The sequence below is a fragment of the Anomalospiza imberbis genome, chromosome 26, assembly GCF_031753505.1.
Source record: "Anomalospiza imberbis isolate Cuckoo-Finch-1a 21T00152 chromosome 26, ASM3175350v1, whole genome shotgun sequence".
Lineage (NCBI taxonomy): Eukaryota > Metazoa > Chordata > Aves > Passeriformes > Viduidae > Anomalospiza > Anomalospiza imberbis.
Window position 1 is genome coordinate 3,499,646 of NC_089706.1, and position 6,000 is coordinate 3,505,645.

Sequence of the window (6,000 nt, forward strand, 5' to 3'; positions counted from 1 at the left end):
GTCCAGATGCAGATAGGAACTCAATAATAAAAAGCCCCAAACCCAACAGAAAACGCTGGAGAGCTGGGCTATGACTTCAGCTGGGAAAGGGCCAGAATCCAAATTTGGGTGGGGAGAGCTGCCCCTGTTTTTTAGTCAGAAAAGTTCACAAGCAATTAAATAGCTGTTAGTGCTGGGGTTTTTTGTTGGTTTTTTTCCTATTTTCCTGCCTCTTTAGCACTGGAGCAAATGACTCTCCCAAGCTGGACTCCCAAATGTAATGCCCACACAGAGCTGGGCACTGCAGGGCTCAGTGGTCAGAGGAGCGGCGTGAATTTCAGTTTCCAGTCTTCTATTCCGGGCTCTGAGTCACTGGGTGATGTTGGTTGAGACAGTTTGGAAGCAGAAATTACAGCCTGGACGCTCCTGGATGTCCCTGAGAGGGTGGCACAGGCCAAGAGGGAGTGACAGCTCCGGGGTCATCTGCGCCAGCACCAGGACGTGGGGAGGCAGGTCACAGAAAGCCTCGTTTCCCTCAAAAGTCACGAGATAAATGAACATTTATTAGTTCATACCAGTACAGAAGACTGAAATCTCCTGCAGAGGGTTTGCTGTGGATCACAGAATTATTTAGGTGGGAAGATCCCTCCAGGGTCACCAAATCCAAGCTGTGCCCAATCCCCAGCCCCGAGCACTCAGTGCCACATCCAGGAATTACTTGGACACCCAGGGATGGGCACTCCAAACCTCCCTGAGCTGTTCCAAGGCCTGACCACCCTTTCCATGAGGAAATTCCTGTTGATGTCCAACCTCTGAGGCTGTTTCCCCTTGTCCTGTCCCTTTTTCCTGGAAGCAGAGCCTTCCCACGGCTGATTTCATCTCCCTGAGATGCAGCACTGCTGACCCCCACTCTGGGGGTGACTTGTTGATAAAGGAATCTTTATGGCAAAAATCCCTTGAAATTCCAGCCAGGCACTCTGTTCCTCCGTGGAAAGCAGCTGTGGGTTGGAGCTGCAGCTCTGTTCTCCCTCTCCAGGGAGGAATTTTCACTCTCAGACCTTTATCTCCTCAGCTTCTGCTGTGCAGGACTGGCTGCACGAGGAACCCAGAGTGCAGGGAGCCTAAACCTGGACACCCAAACAAGAGCTTGGCCTTATTTACACTGATGGTTTAACTAGACCCAGTCCTGGGCTTAAAAAGGGATCGTTTTTCTGAAGCAGGGCCAGAATAACTCAGGACTGAGCCATCATGGGAATCTGCAAAGTAGAATTATTTATCAGGCAGAGGAAATAGAGAGTCAACGGCTGCCTCAGCTGCTGGTGCCTGATTAGATCCCAGCAGAGATCAGATCCCTGCTCTGATCTGAATCACATGGATCCAGCCAAGCTGGGCTCGTGGCATTGACCAGAATATTCTCAGGGGTCAGGCAGCACCACACGTGGCAAAGAAAATGAGGATCCAGGGAGCAGGAGGAGCCTCAGCTTCACCCTGGATGAGCTGTGACAGCTCAGATTCTCCTGCTGCAGCTCCAGGGGGAGAATCCCCCCCACATTTTTGTGGATCCACAGCAAATTTTGTGGGTGCTCTGATTTGCTCTGGAAGCCCCAGCTCGGCCCAAGGTGCCTTTAAACCCATTTTGTGCCTCCTTACAGAAAATGCAAGCCCTGAACTTGACTGCTGACTCACAGCCCAAACCTTTCTGGAGGCAGAGAGCACAAACCCGACCTCAGCACCCCACCCAGGGAGGCTGGAGTGAGTATTTACCAAACTTTCAGATCCCAAGGTGGAAAAGTAGTAGAGAAATGCCAAAAAAACTCCACACTTTGGGGGTGTCCAGTGCTGCTGCCTTGGGTACAAAGGTTTCACACTGGGGCTTTTAGAAGGATCTCCCCTGATGAGCTGATGGTTAAAAAACATCTGTGCCAGTCAGGAGTGATGCTGGGCTTTGTTTAATGGTGTCTAAAGCACCTTTAAAAAGAGGAAAAAGCCACTGGAAGGAGCTGCAGCAACTCCCAGCAGTTTGTAGCCGAGGTAGCCCGAGCACTTCAGGGCTGATCTTCTCTCTCTCTAAACAGGAAATGTATTTTTGTCTCAGCAGTGCAGGAGAAGCCACCAGGCTCCACCGTTCAGAGCGTGGGGTGCCAAAACCCAGCAGCTCAGCAGCCTGGGGAGGGCTGGGGGTGCCCAGAGCAGCAGGGAATCCATGGATCACCCGGCAGGGATCCTCCAGCACATCCCGGGGACAATCAGGGCATGGCAAGGGAGCGGCAGGAGCAGCTCTTGTGCAGGAAGAACTGCCAGAGTCAGAGAATCTGGGGCAGGGGAGCTGCAGGAGTTGCATTTTCCGTGTCAGGAAGAGCTCAGGGTGGGAAGGGGGTGGAACTGGGGCAGCTTTCAGGACCCTCCCCACCCAGCCCACCCTGGGTTCGGCATTCCCCAGGGAAGGTTCCGTTCCTGAAGGCTCCAAGGGTGTTTTTGCTGCCTCTCCAAGAGTAAAGCAAAGCTTCAACATCCCAGAGCTCCACTGTCTCCTTCCTCATCACCATCCCCAGGTAATTGGTTGCTCCTGGATGAGGCTGCAGGGAGGACACTGGGTCAGCACTGTGCTCATTCTGTGTTGCATACTTTTCACCTCCCCCAGTTTGCCCAGGCTTTCATATTTGAGTTCCAAGGACTTGGAGTCATGGGTTCAATGAGGGTTTTCTCATTAAAAAAAAAAAAAAATCATTTAAAAAATATCCATGTTTTGGTTGTGGAGGAAAGCTTTGGAATCACAATTGGCCATAAACTGCCAAACCCAGGGAGCAATTTATTTATTATCAACTGGGAGCCTCAAGACTTCGGCAGCTCCAGGATTTTGAGATTTTGCAAAGCTTATCTGGAGCAGGATCAGGTTCTGAGAGATTTTCTCGTTTGGAGGGGTCACTCACTGGGCTCCAAGGTCTTTGCAGCCAAGCAAACAAATCTGCAAAATCCTCATTGATCCTGGCCTGGCTCCTGTGTTCTGCCAGCACCTGCACAGAGGAAAACTCCTGGTGCTGAGTCCAGGCCTGAAATCTGCATTTCTGCTCTATTTACAGAGAGCAGGACAAACATTGCAGTGTCCCCCCCTCTCCTGGGCTGCATTCCTGACCCTGCCTGTCCCCAGAGCCAGGACAGCCTCTCGTGCCCTTCTGCCCAGCAGGAGACACAGGCTTTGGGGAGGTGTCCCCAGAGCTGTGACTGTCCCGGAGCTCTGAGAGGTGTCCCCAAAGCTGTGACTGACCCAGGGTTTGGAGAAGTGTCCCCAGGGTTCTGAGAAGTGTCCCCAGGGTTCTGAGAGGTGTCCCCTAAGCTGTGACTGACCCAGGGTTTGGAGAGGTGTCCCCCGAGCTCTGAGAGGTGTCCCCAGAGCTGTGGCTGTCACTTGTCCCAGCACAGCCTCACGTGCTCTGCTCCATCTGAGGGGGACCCAGAGTTCTGAGATGTCCCCAAAGCTGTGACTAACCCAGAGTTCTGAGGTGCCCCCAAAGCTCTGGCTGTCCCTTGTCCCAGCACAGCCTCACAAGGGGGACCCAGAGCCCTGGGAGGTGTCCCCAAAGCTGTGGCTGTCCCAGGGTTTGGGGAGATGTCCCCAAAGCTGTGGCTGAACCCAGCAGGGAGGGGTGGCCTTGCCGTGGCTGTGCAAGCAGGAACTGGCAACCACAAAAGCAGCAGAAACCCAAAGAGCCCCAGCCAGGGGAGGTTCAGGAGGAGCAGAATTCAGCCCTCTCCCCTCCCCTCCCCTCCCCAACGCTGCTTCGCTGTTTTTGTCGCTGTCACCTCCGCTGTGACCCTGAGGTTCCCGTGGGGGAAAAGGAAGCCCAGCCCCAGCAGGGCAGGGCAGGCTCCAGCTCTCTGAACTCCCATCCTCGGTGCCCCCACAGCCGGCCTGGGGAGCTCCTGAACCCTCTGCACCCCAAGGACACGCAGGGGGCACCTTGCACCATCCACAGAATTCACAGAATCACTGGGTTGGAAGAGACCTGCAAGATCATCGAGTCCAGCCCAGCCCCAACACCTCAGCTAAACCCTGGCACCCAGTGCCACATGCAGGCTTTGTTAAACACACCCAGGGGTGGTGACTGCACCACCTCCCTGGGCAGCCATTCCAGAACTTCATCACTCTTTCTGTAAAAAACTTCTTCCTGATATCCAACCTGTATTTCCCTTGGTGCAGCTGGAGACTGTGTCCTCTGGTTCTGTCAGTTCCTGGAGAAAGAGCCCAACCCCACCTGAGCACAGCCACCTTTCAGGAGCTGTAGAGTGCTGAGGTCACCCCTGAGTCTCCTTTTCTCCAGGCTGAGCACCCCCAGCTCCCTCAGTGGTTCCTCACAGGGTCTGTGTCCCAGCCCCTCTCCAGCCTCGCTGCCTCCTCTGGACACGCTCCAGCCCCTCCATGTCCTTCCCAAACTGAGGGGCCAGAACTGGACACAGCACTCGAGGTGTGCCCTCACCAGTGCCCAGCCCAGGGGCAGAATGAGCTCCCTGCTCCTGCTGGCCATTCCTGACACAGGCCAGGAGCCATTGGCCTTCTTGGCCACCTGGGCACACTGCTGGCTCATGCCCAGCCTGCTGTCCATCAGTGCCCCAGGTCCCTTTCTGCCTGGGCACTGTCCAGCCACACCATCCCCAGCCCGTAGCATTGCAGGGGTTGTTGTGGCCAGGAGGTTGTCGTGGTCAGGGGGTGGTTGTTGTGGCCGACAGCCTGCAGGCACCTCTGACACCACCCTGCCTCTCTCTCCTCCCAGCACGTCACTCCTGCCCCACTTGAGTTCTACAAATTGAGATGAAGGGTTAGAAATTTAACTTAGAAAGCAATTTTAGATTTAGTTCAAGTCTGCCGTTTGAACTTGTTTAGTCTGTTAACTTCTTGTGCTCACAAAAAGGCCTGCAGAGAGAACAAAAAAAAAAATAAATTCAAGACTGCTTAGGAAAGAATGCAAGCATCTAAGCGGAAAAGAGATAAAGAGAGGGGACCCCACTGACCTTGAGACTGAAGCAGACAAAAAAACCTGAATCTAAGTTACAAACACGACATTACAACTACGTAACTAAAGAACTACACGAGCTCATAAAAACTGATAAGACAGCTTAATACATATGCATACTTGTTTTATACATATGCAACAAGTTAAAAGCTAAAACAGACCCTGGCATTTTCAGGAGTGCCCATGTCCTTTAAAGAGCATGTGTCCAGTGCTGAAATAAACCATACCAGGTTTACAACTTTTACAAGTTGTGGAGTTTTCTTTCTGCAAATCAAAATGAGGCAGGGAAAAACTTTCTGCTGGTCCCACTGCCCTCTGACAGCTCCAGTTCTCCTCTCCAGAGCATCAAATCATCACTCCACACCCTCTCCCTCCCACTCTCACCCCAGGGGATAAATCTGATTTCGCTGCAGCCTGGTGAAATCCTTTTCCATCGCCACGGGGCAGCTCCAGCACGGGCTCACAGCTCCAGGCTATTGTAGCAGGGTCCCCGCTGGGTAATAATTAGCATTGACTCCCTGATTGCAGAAGGGATTGCAGGTCAATCCCTTTATTGTACTGTACTACACTATTCTATTAAGAAACACTCCTCACTCTTTCAGCCAGTCTGATAGTCAGACCAGACTGCTGTAAAAAAGGCAGCCCCGATGGGGAAGAAATGCTGATGTCTGGCTCCAGATCAGAAGGCTGAAGGATCACTTTATTAAAACTATACTGTATGACATAAATATACTATTTAAAGAGATACTGTACTATTCTACATACTTACTTCTTACTTGCTTAACTAATTAACAAACTCGTGACTCTCTGCTGAGAGCCCGAGCCACAGCTGGATCCCACTGGTCACTGACCCCAAACAACCTTCACCAGAATCCAACCCAGCCATCACTGCAGGTGAACAATCTCCATGCCACATTCCACATGGGGAAAACAAAGGAGCAGAGATAAAGATTGTTTTCTTCTCTCTGTGCTTCTCCTGAGAGACAGAATGATGTCTCTCTGTCCAGAGAAT